Below are 18,016 nucleotides of genomic sequence, written 5' to 3'. Positions count from 1 at the left end.
TTTGGCATCCCCAGGGACTTTTTCATGCTTGTATTGCTCCCCAAATCTTTTTACATTGAAGGTGGCTCACAGGTAAAAATGTTTGGAGACCCTGTTCTAGAGGCTACCCCTCCTGAGTAGCATGTGACAGACAATGGTCTATGCTTGGAGCAACCCTTCGGCCATGGACAGTGGAAAAACTTCTGGTGCTACAGTGTAAAGCAAGACCAGTGTTTTGGGATGCAAATTTAGTTCTCAAGGTAACTTTCCACTGGCCACCAAACAAGGTTAGTCATGAGCACTACAAGAAAAAGAACAAAATAATTTGTGCTGCAAATGCCAAGTGTTAGGTACTGGGGAGTCACATCAGGCATGCAAATATGTCTGTTGTGAATCAGCCAAGCCAAGGTCATGGGAATTTCAGGACACCAGGTCTCCAGATTATGCCAAGGTTATAATTCTTCTTTGTTACTGATGAATACATGGGTGCTTCTGTACCCGAAAGATGATATGATTGCTTGTAATGATATGTTTGTTTATAATAACTTGGCCACCAGAGGCCAGTCTATTAGATGCTTCTGAAAAAGTTAACTCAGAGCAACCATGGTGCGAGTTATGACATTAAAGGTGGCCATACACGTAGAGATCCACTCGTTTGGCCAAATGAGCGGATCTCTCCCTGATATGCCCACATTGAGGTGGGCGATATGGGGCTGATCTGATCAAGGGCCCTGAGGCCCAACTTTTGGATCATAATGCAGCCGGTCAGATCGCGGGACAGCATGAACGAACAGACGGAATTTTTAACCCTGCTCGATCTACATCTGGCTGACTTTCGGACAGTTATCGATCAGGGAACCCGGTTGGAGGGCTCCAAACACCGGCCAATAAGCTGTCTGTAGGCAGCTTTTATTGGTCCTTGTATGTTAGGTAAACACCAATGTAAAGGTGGCCAAACACGGAGAGATCCACTCGTTTGGCGATGTCGCCAAACGAGCGGATCTCTCCCAGATATGTCCAACTTGAGGTGGGCAATATCGGGCTGATCCGATCATGGGCCCTAGGGCCCAACGATCAGATCCTAACGGTGGCTTTACGGGCGGTCGGTTCGCGGGATGCATCAACGAACAGATGCGGCCGTGATCCGACAAGGTTTTTAGTCCCATCCGATCGAGATCTGCCAGACTTTCAGCCAGATCTCGATCAGGGAAGCCTGTCGGGGGGCCCCATACACGGGCCAACAAGATGCCAACTCGGTCTGTCGGCAGCTTTTATCGGCCCGTGTATGGCCACCTTAAGGGTCCTTGTAGATATAAGATAAGTATATGTTTGCTCAACTGAATGCTGTTGGGGTGGGGGGGTCAAAGTTCATTATCACAATAAACACACTGATAACATATATATATAGCTAGTGAATCCCAAGCAGTGGCTTGTAAGCAACATGTAGCTCCCCAACCCCTTGGATGTTACTCCCAGTTGCCTCAAAGCAGATGAATTTCTGGCTTGGAGGTTAGTTTTAGTTGCATAAATAGCAGGTGTAAAGCCAAACAGAGACTTGGGTAGGCTGCCAGTCCACATAGGTTCTACCAATAGTCAGTCACAGCCCATAATTGGCACCCCCAGAAACTTTCGCATGCTTGAGTTGCTTCCAAACTTTTTTACATTTGAATGTCGCTAACGGATAAAAATAAAAAAAAAAAAGTTTGGGGATCCCTGCATACAGCCCATTTTTCATTCATTTTTGATCTACTGCCCAGGTATTCTGTGGCCTAACCACAAATCTATCCAGCAAAAACTATTCATTACTCTAGATACCTCTGGATATCAACAATTATCATAGCAAACACTCTGATTATAATGTGTCAGTGTAGGTGTGTATTGTCTGCAGGAGAGATGGCATCTATACACGTCTGTGACCTTCAATATTACCAAATGAATAACCACTAAGGAGTATGTTACTGTTTTGATCTCTGCCTTGAGGTTTGGGTTGTAACCAGCATTGTCCTGTTCCACTACACCCAGGATTTCATTCACATTCTAACCGAGCAGGAAATGCCAAGACATTCCTCCTAAGTCATGTTCCAGGCTAATAACATGCAGAAGATGATCGTAGAATACAAGAATGCATTGTACGCCTTGTCAGTTTAACACAGCCACAAACAAACACTTATTTGTGTGCTCTCTACTTTTCTGAAGGACTCTTTTAGGGTTATGTCTCAGAGGTCATAAATGGTGTTTTTTTACTCAAGTAATGGATCCTTAATGGATAATTCATGACATTTTGAAGCAGCTCTTTAGCAGCTAAATGTGTATATAGCACAAGTAATGGTCTCTTTTGAATTCTTTTTTAAACGCCCCCACCCTTCAAAAGACCTCCATACTGGAATAGGTTGCAGGCATGTAGTGAATAATTTAACGTGAATGATTGCCCGTCAATGAGGGAGGACTGACTGCTTTACTCATGGGTTAACTCATACTATTGTTACAGGGTGCAAGTGCAACTACCTATAATAACAATAGTCTCTAACTTATGAGATGGGTCATGCCAGGCACACCAGGCAAGCAAATAACAGATGCAGTTTAGGTCCTTCAGCTGTTGATGCCACCCGAGTGCCTCTCCAATTTATCATAGTTTGTAACTGTAACCACTAACTGGTTTCTATATTCGGTGACAGTAGCAATTCTGAGTTTTGAGACATGGGGTCCCACCGAATCCACTATTCGGGATGCACTGAATCCACTATTTTGGATTTGCCCGAACCCCTAAATCCTTCTCGTAAGATTCAGCCGAATACTGAATTAAATCCGAATCCTAATGTGTGGTAAGGGGAAACATTTCGTACTTCCTTGTTTTGGGACAAAAAGTCATGCGATTTCCCTCCCCATCCCTAATTTGCATATGCAAATTAGGATTCGGATTCAGTTCTGCCGGGCATGAGGGTTTTTGGCCGAACCCTGCTGAAAAAGGCCGAATCCTGGCAGGTGCATCCCTAATGGAAAGAACCAGATATTTGGAAAGCACTCAAGATAGAGTCGGGTACCCACGGGTTACCCGCAAAATTCTGCGGTACCCTGCGGGTTGCAGGATGAGGTTTCCAGAGTGGGTATAGATGCTGGATCAGCGGTTCTCTAGGTTTGCGGGTCACGGTCTTCTCAATAGTGAGTTTTACTCCCTTTTTTTCTGATCACGCCTACGTCTATGTCACTTCCGGTTTATAACAGCACTTTCTGTTTCTTGATGGTCAGTGGGTTGCGGATCGGGTTGCGGATAAGATACTTGCGGGTCGGTTCGGGTAGTGGGTCCTATCGGGTAAGTATGCGGGTTACAGGTCGGGTTTAAATTGGTTCCGCGCTGGACTCTAACTCATTCATACCACTACCTGTTTTTTTTTTAATTATAGTTTTTTTTTTACTATAAAATATGAATCTTTAGTTGGAAAAAACCCTCGAATTTTTGGTGATTTATTATGCCCAGAGGATGGAAAAAGTGTGAATCCGAAAATCCTGCATCTCAGACCTGCTGAGGTTGTATATAAGTCAATGGGAGAAGTCCCGAAGATATCCTGATCTGTGCTGGGCTTCGTGCAATAATCCGAAGATTTAGTGCTTTTCAGGCAAGAATCCTAAAAAACTGGAGTTTTCAGGGGGAAAATCCAAAAAATTTGTACAAAAAAACGTTTTTTCATGTTTTTTTCTGAACAGGAAATTTTCGTAAAAATGCATCAATAAGGGGGGAAAAAAACCTTTAACAGGGGTTAACAGATTTGATCGGAGTCGTTTTCAGAAAATACCCCTAAATGATATCTGTTATGGGAGAAATCTAGTCCAAGGGGTATATTCAACAAAGAGTGAAATTAGAGATCGCCACAGTCCACTAGAGTGAAATTCCGCCACTCTCCATTCATTTCTATGGGATTTTAAAAAGAGTATTTATCAATGGGTGAAAGCGAAAGTTCATTCTTCGATAAATACGCCTTTCAAAATCCCATAGAAATGAATGGAGAGTGGCGGAATTTCACTGTAGCGGAATGTGGCGATCTCTGACTTCACTCTTTGATAAATATACCCCTATTTGTTATTTCCCCAGAAAGCTGACTACAAAAGGAAACCATGTCTCTGCCTCGGCCAGCACAGGATGGTATGACCCGGGTACAGACATTAAAGCTGACTGCATATCATTTCATGTTGTACGTCATTCTTTCTGCACCCATACGATCTTGTGACAGAGCACAGACAGCTACAGTGTGCCTGCAGCTGCATGGCTCAATTCTTAACAATGCCATTTTATTGAGCTTTATTTATAGGGAATACAAAGCTTGATAATGGGTAATGTTCACTGTTGAAAAGAACGCACCAGGGTCCGCACTCCCTTAGGGCCCCTGGAGCCACAATAATGGTTATCGTGAGCGGCTGGGCAGGGGGAGATTTTACAGCATGCATGCCAGCAATACTACAGCACCCAATTCATAGGGGGGAGGGCTCGATAGGGGGGCCCGGTGCCCATCCTGTGCCAGGGCCCACCTGCGAGTAGTTACGCCACTGCAGCCTGACAACAGCAGCTGACAACAACCTGTGTGCCCATAGCATTAACTGCTGATGCACCACAGCATTAACAATGGTGCCACAAAAATGCCACAAAAATGCCACATTTTTAATTAGGGAACCACTCACCTATAGCTATAAACAGTCATTAAAGTTGGGCAATGCAGGTGAGTAAACAATGGAAGTAAGAAGAGTGCAAGAATGTATCACAGTCTATTTTGCTATGTTATGTTGCAGTGTTCTGCTTGGCCAAAATGCTTGGAGCTTAACTTCCCTTCATAAAACCCTGATCTGTTTCCATTATCCACAGGGCTTCTCCCCAGTCATGGTCACAGCTACTGATCAAATTCAATGAGTGTGTGTAGCAAGAGGATCCTTATAGATGCCAGGGTAAGAGGCGCTGATCGTACAGGCTCAAATATATATCCTGAGATTGGTCCACTCAAATATCTACCATAGCAGGCCAACAGTAGAGTGAATTGATTTTTGCAGTCTGCATGCTGAGTGGCCCTTTTGAAGCGCTATGCGTTTTTATTCATTGGAACAGAGATGTTCAACTATAGCCGAGTCTTCTGCAAAGTATATGTGGTCTTGGCATCTGCTTCTTAACAGTCAACTCCAACATGGACATAAAATACACCGGGTTATTGCATATATATATATGCATTTAGATGGGAAACATTTAGCAATGTCCAGGGACTCATGCCAACCAGCCAGCAGTTAGCTGACCTCTTGCATCAACTATTAGTTTACTGATCTCTTGCCTTTACTATAAACAGACTGAGTCGGCAGCTTATTGGCCCGTGTGTGGGGCCATCCGACGGGCTTTCCTGATCTATATCTGGCCAAAAGTTAGCCAGATCTCGGGCGGGTTAAAAAATCCCGTTGGATCGCGGGCGCATCTCTGCGTGTATGCGGTCCTGCGATCCATCCGCCCGTTCTCCTGCATTATGATCCGATCTTTGGGCCCTAGGGCCCGTGATCGGTTCAGTCCAATATCGCCCACTTCAATGTGGGCATATCAGGCAGAGGTCCACTCGTTTGGCGACATCTATGACCACCTTAAAGATAATTTCTGTTGGTTAATAAGGTTTGCAGGACATGGGGACCAGTGTCGGACTGTCCTGGCGGGACACCGGGAAAAAACCCGGTGGGTCCCGACCCTTAATGGGCCCCCGTCGGACCAGACCCCTCTCCCGATTGTAGAAACAAAAACGTTTTTTTAAGCGCCACGCAGCGCCATTCATGCAGGCGTGCCGAGCGGCACCTTCACGCAGGCGTGTCCGAGTGTTCTCGGCGCATCACAGTAGGGGGGCGAGGGGGGTCGGAGGGGGCCCTGGACAGTAGTCCCGGTGGGCCCCGGGCCCCCCAGTCCGACCCTGATGGGGACACTGTTGTTCCTGTTGCTATGTAATCCCACAACATCAAAAATATGTACCTCAAGACGTATTCTGGGCCCTGATATTGGCATCACGGCAGCAAGATAACGTCTGTAAAAATCGGTGGAAAAATAAAAAGCATAGAAACCTTCTCTAAGAGTATTTATACTTTCGAGGGTAGTGGCCCACAGGAAGATTTGTACCCCTTGATTTTGTAGGCATGGCAAATCTCCCGAAAAAATGCCTCTCTGTTGCCGGTAACAGAAATCGATGGGGGAATGTCCAACTGATCAGTTCAGAATCTGTACCTGGATTACGGAGATGCCAGACTGAAACACCAGAGACAGAGGCTGGAACTACACCGTGCGCGTCCTTCTGATCCAACGCGGTGAGAGGAAGCGCAGGCGTCATGTCGGATGCGCCAAATCTAATGTAAGTAATACAAACGTCGCATCTACAAATCGATTGCGTCGGACATGACACAACTGTCGGAAGTGAACGCTGCACGTCGCGCCTTCATCAGACAGTCGTGGAATAAAATATTTGTTTATGCCAGAAAAACAAATTCACAATCCACTAAATGTCAGTTTTTCCCATATTTACTCCATCCTTCCCACAAAGTTCCTAAATAAACGTGGATTTTGCTTCGGAGAAAGGTGCTGGAACAGGCGCAGGTTTCCTGGAACTGCCTGTGCGTGATTTCCAGGCTCGGGCTTCAGAAAACAGCCGTGGCAATTAGAATGTGCAGTGACTCGTTGGGGACTGAAGAGGCAGAAGTCTTTACTTGAGCGTGCTTAGACATGCTGTGACATTGTGCCGCACGGCTATACAACACTGTAGCCTCCATTAACCTCTCCACCACCTTTGTACTGGTATCCAGAATGCTCGGACCTGGGCCTTTCCAGAAAAGAGGTCTTTCTGTAATTTGGATCTTCATACCTTAAGTCTACTAGAAAATCATGTAAACATTACATAAACCCAATAGGCTGGTTTTGCTTCCGATAAGGATTAATTATATCTGAGTTTGAATCAAGTACAAGCTACTGTTTTATTATTACAGAGAAAAAGGAAATCATTTTTAAAAAATTTGGATTATTTGAATAAAATGGAGTCTATGGGAGACGGCCTTTCCATAATACGGAACTTTCTGGATAATGGGTTTCCAGATAACGGATCCCATACCTGGAGGAAAAACAAAATACCTTTGCTCACAGCGGGTGCAATAAATGCTTTTATGGCATACACACTACAAACAAAAGGTGTTGTAGGGTAGGATTACATGGAACGTTTTCGGCACTATCCGACGTGTTGCAACAAAACGCCGGCAGCAAAACGCATGTGACGGAAATAAGGTAAGTAAATGCATTGACGGATGGTGTTGCAGCGTTGATCTGATGCGACATGACTGTCGGATGCAGACGCAGCGTGCATCGTCTGCATCCGACAGTCGTGTCGGATCAACGCTGCGACTTCATCCGACATTTCCATTACTTACCTTATTTCTGTCGCATGCAATTTTTTGTTGCAGCGTATCGGAAAACGTCCATGTAGTCCTACCCATAAACAGGTACTGTATTTGCTCTGATACGAGCAGCTCAGTGGCACAGAGGCTTCCATTGCTGCCTTGAAGCATTCGGGTTCTAGACTGCTGCACAATGTGCAAGAATATATATTTGTCGTTCTGAACAGCCTTAGTATCCTGTACCTTTAAAATCTGAAACCCGGCAGGAAAGGGGAAGGCTGGGGAATGTATTTATTTAAAGACAGATGTGGATGAAGTTCAGACCTAGCAACCCCAGAATGAGCAGGGAAGCGAATGCATTTGGGCATGTTAAGCCTTGTCTAGGTATTCCTCTCCGGGCTCCCGCCTTGCCGCGCTTTATATGCGCAACGTTAATGCTGCTTTTGTGATGTGTTAATTAAGAGATTACATAAAACGAGGTCAGACTGATACAGTAATCAATGATACGTCGGCTGAGTCATATTTCACAGGCAGAAGTGATTTCTCTTTTTTCCTTGTGACATTTACAGCTGAGGCCTGGCGATAAAATTAACTCAATTTGTCGAAAAATCTCGAAGCAGGAATTTTAGTGGTGCCCCCAGACTCCTCAAACAGCTGAAAATACTTTGGGAAAGACACACAGAGAGCTGCACCTGGTTTCAATTTCTCTTTTAAACAGATGCATTTTGTTAACTGTCGAGCTGCCGGGCGCTGCTTTGGAACACGCTTTTGGATTTCGCCAAACAACGGTTATTTTTCTGAGCTCTGCTACATGGATTAAAATTAGGGATGCGCCAAAAGCAGGATTTTCAAAGATAATAGCCGCTCCAGACTCACCCCTCGTGGGTTTTATTCCTCCACTCCAATGCTCAGCCACCAGCGCCCCAACTGTGCTTTAGTAATATAAAAAACAGATAGGCGGCATTCCGGATAAAATGAATAGAGAGTATTTATTCCAACAGTCGATCGATCCACATGGCATTACGCGTTTCAGGAAAAAATAATAATCATAGGCTTAAGGGAATTTTTTCGCGAAACGCGTAAGGCCACCATCTACTTTTGGAATAAATAGTCTCTATTCATTCTATCTGGATTGCCGCCAATCGTTTTTTAATATTACAAAAGCAGGATTTTTCAATATCCAAGCTCTTTTTGCAGGATTCTTTTGGAGGCAGACTTTTAGAATCAGGAAGGAATTTTTTTCCCCTCTGAGGTGAATTGGAGAGACTTCAAATTGTTTTTTTTTTTCCTTCCTCTGGATCAGCTATCAGTTATGCAGGTTACATATAGGCTTAAAGGTTGAACTTGATGGAAATGTGTCTTTTTTTCAACCTAACTTACTGTAGATGGGGCAGAAGACGTGCTACAGATCTTAATCTCGCTAGTGTTTTTTGCACTGATTAGGTTACCAACTGATCGAGGATTTTAAAAAATGATCATGTGAAAAGAAAAGCAATTGAAACAAAGAAAACATGAGTGAGAGTGAGCTCTATATATCACTATGTCTGAACCCGAGATACAAGAATTAAAGGAGAAGGAAAGTCTGCTAGCACTTTGGGGTGCCAAATGTTAGGCACCCCCAAGTGATTGTATTGGCTTACCTGAAACCCCGGGCCAGTGCTCCTATCAGCAGAAAGCTGCACCGGCCCAGGTTTTTTCAAGTGAGCACCACAAAGAGATCTTCTTCCGGGTTCTTCTTTCTTCAAATTTCCCCTGGCAATGCGCAGTAGAACGAAATAGCTGAATTTTTTGTTAACTTTCGGCTTTTCGTTCTACTGTGCATGCGCAACTGCACGAAGAAAGAGGATGACAGAAGATGATCTCTCCGTGGCTCAATGGTATAACCCCGCCCTGGTGCAGTTTTCTGCTGATAGGAGCACCGGCCCGGGGTTTCAGGTAAGTAACTACAATCACTTGGGGGTGCCTTACATTTGGCACCCCCAAGTGCTAAAAGACTTTCCTTCTTCTTTAAGTGTTTGAACAAATACATAAATGAGGAAACTAACCAAAATGTTAAGCTGGCTATGTACATAAAGATCTGCTCATTTGGTGAAGTCACCAAACAAGCGGCTCCAGTGTCGGACTGGAGGGGTTCGTGCCCACCAGGGCTGCCGCATTAGGGGCCTGGTCATCCCCTTTGCCTGGGCACCCCGCCCAGCCGCAACCCTCACCACCACCCCCAGGGGCCCCCTCTGCCACCCCCATGGGTCCCAGAAGCAACCCCCTCTGCCCCCCCAGTGTGTACCTTAGTATCTCCCCATACATCCACAGCTGTGGGGTTCAGTTATGGTCCAGCGGAGCCCACTGGGTTTTTTACCAGTATCCCCCCAGTAAAGTCCTGCAGTGGGTTGGATACCCGCAGGTTACTCGCAAAAACCTGTGGTACCCTGCGGGTTGCTGGTAGAAGTTTCGGGTGCAGGTATAGATGCGGTTCAGCGGGTCGCGGGTCTGGCCACGGGTCTTCTCAATAGCGATTTTTACTCCTTTTTTCTGATCACGCCTACTTCCGATGATGTCGCTTCCGGTTTATAATAACAGCACTTCCTGATTCTTGTTTGTCAGTGGGTCGCGGGTCTGGGTTGTGGATAAGGTACTTGCGGGTCGGGTAGCATGTCCAAGCGGGTAAGAATATGGGTTGTGGGTCCGGGTTGCGGATTGCAGGATGCGGGTACGGGTTCCAAAAATGGACCCGAGCAGTACTCTACCCACTGGCCCAGTCTGACCCTGAGCAGATCTTTCCCTGATTATGCTCACATTGAGTTAGTCACATTGATTCAATTGGTTCTGCTGAGAATGCAGGCTGTCGGGGAAAGGTCTGCATCAAAAAGCAGATGTGGTCCTTGCCTCAATGGGATTTTTTAACCTGTCGGAACAATGTCTGGATGATTTTTGGCCCCATATCAGTTTATCAGCCCATGTATGGCCACTTTAGGCACCCACCCAGGAGCCTCTCATCAGAGAGATTGACGGGAGCAAAGCAACCTTCCTGTATTTTTAACATTTTTGGAACAAGGCAGAGTATAGAAATGTGAAGTTGGATGATTTTTTTGGTACAAATGAACAATGACAACAGTGTGAAAAACCGCAGATCTGGCACCTCACCCTTTTAACACCGGGCACATGTCAAATCCACTCCCTGCAGTAAGTTATGAGAGTTATGGTTGCGCATCATTCTAAATTGTCCTGTTATTATCTGTTCGCCATATGGATTATATAAATCTGGCTTTAAAGGGGTGAGGTGGTAACTGTACAGCAGAGGTTGTCTGACCTTTTTCAGTTCTTGGAGGTCCAGCATTTGGTCATCTCCACCCCATCACATGAGATTGAAGAAAAAAATCAGTGTATTAGACAGCCTTAGTTACAAGAAGATCTAGGGCAGAAAAGTAGTTTCCACCCTAATTCCCGACCTAGATGGCATTAAGGCTTATCTAGGAAATCAGATGGACATTATCTAAGAGCTATGGAACAATAGGCACTGATCCACTGCCCTCTATCCCAGCATCAGTGGGCACCAAGAGGAATGGCTTCTGCTTGTCAGCAATGGAGTAATATAGAGGGTGGAGACCCTTTGGCCGTGCAGGGCCCTCTTTAGCTGGTAACAGAAAATCCACGCACTCATTGCCTGTGATGGGCGCACTCACACACTAAATACCTAAGGGCAGAGACAGACGAGAAGATTTGGGGAGATTTAGTCACGTGGCGACAAATCGCTTCTTATTGGGGCGACTAATCTCCCCTAACTGCCTCCCCGCCAGCTAGAATCTAAATTGGATCTCTTCATTTTCCAAAATCACCTGAAGTTGCCTCACGAGGAAACTTTGGGTGACTTCAGAAAACGCAGTGCTCCGAATGCCATCCGCCGGCGACTTCGATTATAGCTGGCGGGGAGATTAGTCACCCGAAGAAGAGATGATTTGTCACCGGGCGACTAATCTCCCCGAATTTTCTCGTCTGTCTCTGCCCTAAAAAAGAGACCGTAAAGGAATGGTAGTTACTAATAAAGGGGTCTCACCACTGAGAATATAAATATTAAACACACTTTATTTATTTATACCATAAAACCCACACACACGTTAAAAGTATCAATATAAAAGCGATGAAGAGGTGGAAGGTTGCCACATTTAGGGCTCTTACAGACGAGTGTTTTTAGCTGCGTTGAATTCTTTTCAATGTGGCTGTACTCACACAGACGCATGTAAGCGCAGAACGCAGGAAAAATGCAACATGCTGCGTCCCAACCTGCGTTTGGCACTTAAATGCCTCTGTGTGTGTACAGCCACATTGAAAAGAATTCAGCGCAGCTAAAAACGCTCGTCTGTAAGAGCCCTTAGATTCATGAAATGAGGGTTAAATCCAAGTGATCCCCCCCACTAATCTAAGTACCCTAAAACGGGAGTCAAAGTGATTCCCAAATAGATGTGCAAATGAATCATAAAGCATACTTACATAAAAATATCATAAATGCCTTAATAATCCAACGTGGTTCCCAAAATAGTTTAACATCATTCAAAGCCTACTACTGCAACCACCGGCACAGCACAATCACCGGGTCCTTACCTGTTCACCACTTTTAAGAATCTGCCCCAGGGGAGTGCCGGGGTATACGTCTTTCCCCTTATCATACTGGGATTTTTTGATATCAAAGGTGCACCTCTAGAGTCAGGGGGGTGAAACTTTTTTGTACATGCGCACCCACTAAAGCAGGTGGGCCGGGGACAGAAGCCGGAGCCGGGTAGGTGGCTGCACAACCGGGCTCTATTGAAGATTCTGCTTGTCAGTGTTAATAATAATAAAATTATGCAGTTTTTGTTGGAATCCACCCCATGTGTACACTGACAGGCAGATGCCATGCATGTCAGTCTTGTAACACAGCCCTAAATCTCAATATGTCTGACCTTTAGGCTAGAGCCATACAAGGCAGAAATCAGCCTGCTGAAATCCGTACACCGATTTCAGCCCATACCATGATCAGTATCCTCCTTCTTCTTTTTGTGTACATTGTGTTGGATGTGGCACAAACACACTCAACGGATTTCGGAGCGAAATGCAAAGTCTTATCTTTGCAGAAATCCGCCAAGTGTGTTTGTGCTGGAACCGACAAAACGGTTCCGGGCGCAAAAGAAGAAGGAGGATAATGCTTTCGGTAGGGGCTAAAATCGGCCTGTGCCCTAGTTTTAGTATGAACCCCTCTGCTACTGCTCCAGGCCCCTACAGGGGGTGGGAACCATTGCCCTAGAGTTACTTCGAACCATCTCCTGTTGTCAAAGGGTAATTGGCAAGCACTTATCCTCTTGTGTTTCCAGGGTCGGACTGGGTCAGGGGGACACCGGGAAAAAACCCGAATGGGCCCCGGCCGGCCCAGACCTGCTATTAATGATGCTTCCTAAACTTCCTTCCGGCCCCCAGTTGCCGCAGCGCAGGGTCGGACTGGGCCCTGTGGGCCCCCACTGGCCCAGACACAGTCCCCGTTTGGCTGGGCCCATCAAAAAACAAACATATTGTGGACTAGCAGGGCGATGCGTATGCGGGCATACGAGCTGGTGTCCGTGCATACCCGCCGTTGTCTTAGCATTCACGCACATGCGCCGGCGTTTGTGCATGCGTGACATGCGCGCCACGGGGGCCCCAGAGGTATGGGACAATGTGTGTTTCATTCACTACTACCCAAAACATAAGGGGGCACATTTAGTATTGGTCGAATATCGAGGGTTAATTAACCCTCGATATTCAACCCTAGAAGTAAAATCCTCCGACTTCGAATATCGAAGTCGAAGGATTTACCGCATTTAGTACAATCGAAGGAAAAATCGTTCGATCGAACGATTAAATCCTTCGAATCGAACAATCTGAAGGATTTTAATCCATTGATCGAAGGATTTTCCTTCGATCAAAAAAAGCTTAGAAAGCTTATGGGGACCTTCCCCATAGGCTAACATTGGTGCTCGGTAGGTTTTAGTTGGCGAAGTAGGTAGTCAAAGTTTTTTTTAAAGAGACAGTACTTCGACTATCGAATAGTCGAACGATTTTTAGTTCGAATCGTTCGATTCAAAGTCGTAGTCAAAGGTCGAAGTAGACAATTCGATGGTCGAAGTAGCCAAAAAAAAAACTTCGAAATTCAAAGTTTTTTTCATTCGAATCCTTCACTCGAACACCCCATGTATTCTGTAGCAATTACAAAAGGAGGAGGTAAAGCAGGGTATGTTGGAGGTTAGGGGTTTCTGGATAGTTGTAGTTCATAACAGTTAGCGGACCACAAATTCTAAAATATCGTTGCTGTGAAGAAAACCAATAGTTAAGGAGGTTACTTATCTTTTAATAAACTTTCAGTATGATGCACTTGGTACTTATTTTTTATTATTTGTGTTTTTTTTAGTTATTCGTCTTTTTATTCAGCAGCTCTCCACTTTGCAATTTCAGCCATCTGGTTGCCAGAGTCCAAACGACCCTGCTTAGAACTTGAAAGGATACTTTGTGCAAAAGCAGTGTAAAGTGAAGGTTTATAAAAACTAGGGATGCAAAAAACCCTTCTTTTTTGGGTTTGGCCGAATCCTCAAATCTTGGATACGGATTCAGCAGAATACTGAACCAAATCCGAACCCTCAGATGGGGCTGAAATTGCCAACGCACAGTTTCGGATTCAGTTTGAACAGGCTCTTTGATTCAGCCAAATCTAACTCCTGCTTAAATGTATTGTATTCGGCTGAATTCAGTGCATCCCTAATAAAAACGCTGATATTTTACATCACTTTTAGGACTTTCTTTTTCTCTAAGTCCTTTTACACATGTTGATAGATATACCCCCAAACTCTGGAAATGAAAACGATACAGACAAAGAAGAGTTAAGTGGAAAATAGAGATGCTACAAGTTCAGAAAGAGAACAAAGCACTGTCTCTGCTACATGATCTACAAAGCTGTTGTCCCTTTCACTATGCCAAAAAAGAGGAAACGGCAGAAGTTACTTGGCCTTTGCAATCCCCTCTTAAATTCCTTTCTATGGCCAGAGCAGGGTATTTCATCCCCTTCACAAAGTCCCCATTATGCCATGAGTCTGGAAAGACAAACTGAGAAGGAATCTGTGTGGAACTGCTGCATCCCTACCCCGGAATCAAAAGCTTTACAGAGCATGGAAAATTCACTTCTCGCCTCCGTACAGAAGAGAGGGAGGAAGAGACTGATTGGGGGAAAGAAGAGAGACAGATGGGGAGAAGTGAGAAAAGGAAACAAGATCGAACAGCACGAAGAAGAAGGGGAAATAAAAACATGTATGGGAATGGTGGGAGCAAAGGAAACATTAAACAACATAACGATGTATGTGTGAAAAAATGGGGTTTCAGATAGTTAATCAGAAATAAAGACTATTTCCAATTACTTGCTATGTTCTATGTGTGACCATTTTTTCTAATATTGAAGTGTAAAGTTTCACTTTCTAAAGCAGCTCTGGGAAAGGGGGGGGTCGCCGACCCTGTAAACTGTTCTAAATGGATACAGTTAGTTGATACATTCCTTATCTTTGTCCCTGCTGAGCAGAATCCCTGAGCTTCATTACAGGCAGCTGTAAGAATTGTTACAATAGTTGTGAATACTCCAGAGATGCTGCTGAGAAATGTATCAACTAAATGTTGTTGTTAAATTGTTACGTTTGGAAAAAACGTTAAAAAAATGAAAAATGGGAAGTAATTGAAAAAAAGTCTGATGAACAATCTGAAAACAATTGAACTGGAAAAAAGTGTTTGGAAGGCGAACAACCCCTTTAAGCACACTAAACAAAACAAAACACAAAACAGACAGCTGTTTCTGATATTCAGGACTGTCCTACAATTGCACAAAAACTTCCAACGTCTGTCCATGTGTTCTCAAAATTCCCCCAATTACCCATAATTCCTTCCTTATCCAGAACTACCAGATGTCAAGCTACTTCTTTTTTTTTTTTCTTTTCTTTTATAATGCTGATAAAACAAATCTTTACCGATATGTTACTACTGTGTTTCATGAATGATGTGTGTGGAGAATGGAAGACGCAAAAAAAAAAAAAATCTTCAAAAAACTCACAACTGTAAATACCAGAATAAAGGTGGACATACACAATAAGATCCAGTCGTTTGGCGAGATCAATACACCATAAGATCAGCTCATTTTGCGAGATCGCCAAACGAGCGGATCTTTTCCCGATATGTCCACCAACGGCAGGGCGATATCGGGTTAACCCGAATGTTCGGCCCTAGGGCCAAATGATTGTAGAACTGGCGCCGACTGTTCATAGGCTGAAAAAATCAAACCTACCCCGATTGATATATTGGCGATATGTCAATGGGAGGGAGACCCTTCGGAAGCCCCCATACACTGCCAGATAAACTGCCGAATCGGACAAAAGGACCACTTTAATCTGTCCGTGTATGGACCCACACACAGGGAGATCTGCTCATCTGGCGACATCGCTATCTCTCCCCGTTATGCCCACATTGAGGTGGGTGATATCGGGCTGATCCGATCTTGGGCCCAACAATCGGATCATAATACTGCCAATACAGGCGGTCAGATCGCGGTACCGCTTCTACGAACAGATGTAGCCGCAACCTGACAGGACTTTTAACCCTGCCAGATCAACATCTGCCCGACATTCGGCCAGATATCAATTGGGGAAGCCCGTCAGGGGGCCTGACACGGGCCAATAAGCTGCCAACTCAGTCTGTCGGCATCTTTTATCGGCCCATGTATGGCCAGCTTAAAGGAGAAACAAACCCCTTATTAAAAAAAACCCTGCACCCAACCCCACATAGACCCCCCTCCATCCTCACCTCCAGACTAGCTGCTACCCCGGGCAAATGCCCCTGACTTTTTACTTACCCCTCGGAGCAGATTCTGGGATTAGAGTTCATGGCAGCCATCATCCCGGTCTTCCGTAATCTGAGAATGAGATCGGAGGAGTGGCACATGCGCAGTTGGATCAATTTCCCTGTTCGCGACAACTGCGCATGCGCCGAAATGGATGGAAATTGCCCGAAGTGCCAGGAGAAGACACGAAGACCCGGAAGATGGCTGCAGTAAACTCCTATCCCTGAATCTGCACCGAGGGGTAAGTGAAAAGTTAGGGGCATTTGCCGGGGTAGCAGCTAGGCTGGGGGGGAGGAGCGAGGGGATCTATGTGGGGTAGGATTTTCTTTAATAAGGGTTTGATTCTCCTTTAAGGGTCAGGGTACACAGGCGAATTCAGGGAGATTATCGCCCTGTTCTGGGTGATTCGTTTTCCGAAGTCGCCTGAAGTTACGAGGAAACTTCGGAAAACGAATCGTGCGGAAGTGCCTTCCTGCCGCTGATTTGTATTTTAGCCAGCCTGAAGGCAATTTAGGGAGATTAGTTGCCCCGAAGAAGAGGAGATTTGTCACCGGGCGACTAATCTGGACAAACAGCACAAAGGCATTCTACTACATAATCTGGATAAACAGCACATATTGAGGTTACTCCCCCCCCCCCAAAAAAAACCCCCAGTTGGCAATAAGATCATTTAAAGGCTCACCAAAACTTGAGAAACTTGGGAATGAGATTTTTGTTTTTCTAAACATACATTGAAGCTGCTTATCAACCCCCTGTAGCTGTGGGCCCCTCAGCAGTGGCTGGGTCTGATTCCTCTCTAGTTACGCCCCTGAATCCAGCTGCAGGCTGCATCGCATTTTAAGCGGAGCGTCTTGGGTCAGGTTTAGGGGAGGGAAGCCAGGAGGGCCCCTGCTCCTTACAAAGGATTGTGCAGCAATTTAGAAGGATACCCAAAGCTGCTGTTGAACTTCAACTCCCAAATGCCTCTGGTTGTCAGCAGGATGCTGGGAGTTGCTGCAATCCAGACCTGTATACAGTTGTTTAATCCCCCCATACATTCCTTTAGCTGCTTCCATGAATCCCCCCACCGACTTCCTTGCATTTCCCCTGAGCCTCCCGCCCCCTCCAGATGCAGACATTTCAATGGCTTATTCAATGGCTTATTACCTGGCAAGCTGGGAGGACGCAGAGATTGTTAGGCTGGAGATGCTGAAGGTCAGGCTGTGAATGGGATTGTGTCTCTTCTGGCAGCCAGGCAAGACTTTTAATGATTTCCAGCACAGCTTGGCGGCTGCATTTCCTCTCTTACAAAATACTCAGCCTCCTCCCTCCTTCTCTCTTTCCATCACTCCCTGATATCCTCCTCTCAGTACACGTGCCTGCTGTGTACAACCTGAAGCCCCACCCCGTTGCTCCTCATTGGCTCATTCTGGATTCAGGGCCGGAGTTAAGACAGTAGCAAGAGAGGCTTGAGTTGATGTCAGGTTACAGGGAAAGTGGGGGGATTTCTGAGTCATTTTCATGACTGAGCCCGTGTTAATGATCATCTTCAGGCAATGAGACTCAACTCAGGGATCAGAATAGTCCTGCTTCACTTGTAGTCCTTTAAAGGGTTTAAACCCCTGAATTCAATGTTGCTTAAAGGGTTGTTCACCTTTAAAGGGCATGTAAAGGCAAAAAAATTAATTTAATGGCAGAAGAGACAGCTGCCTAGAGCGCTGCAATTGGGGGGGGCACCTGGCAGCTACCTCTTCTGCCTACCACTAGACCAGGCTAACCTGCCACTCAACTTGTGTGTACTCG

General features: G+C 45.4%; 1 protein-coding gene across 1 annotated transcript in view; it reads right to left on the bottom strand.

Moving 5' to 3' along the window:
* The window catches only part of dusp9.L (dual specificity phosphatase 9 L homeolog), a 31,067-nt gene extending 13,435 nt beyond the window's left edge, over nt 1–17,632 (bottom strand). Inside the window, exon 1 of the mRNA XM_018241475.2 lies at nt 17,381–17,632. The gene's annotated coding sequence lies outside the window, so the exon portion shown is untranslated. The remainder of the gene's footprint in view (nt 1–17,380) is intronic.
* Between the last annotated feature and the right edge of the window lie 384 nt (nt 17,633–18,016).

This window comes from Xenopus laevis, chromosome 8L (genome assembly GCF_017654675.1).
Source record: "Xenopus laevis strain J_2021 chromosome 8L, Xenopus_laevis_v10.1, whole genome shotgun sequence".
Taxonomy (NCBI): Eukaryota; Metazoa; Chordata; class Amphibia; order Anura; family Pipidae; genus Xenopus; species Xenopus laevis.
The sequence above is the reverse complement of the archived record's forward strand: the minus strand, read 5'-3'. Positions and strand labels throughout refer to the sequence as shown.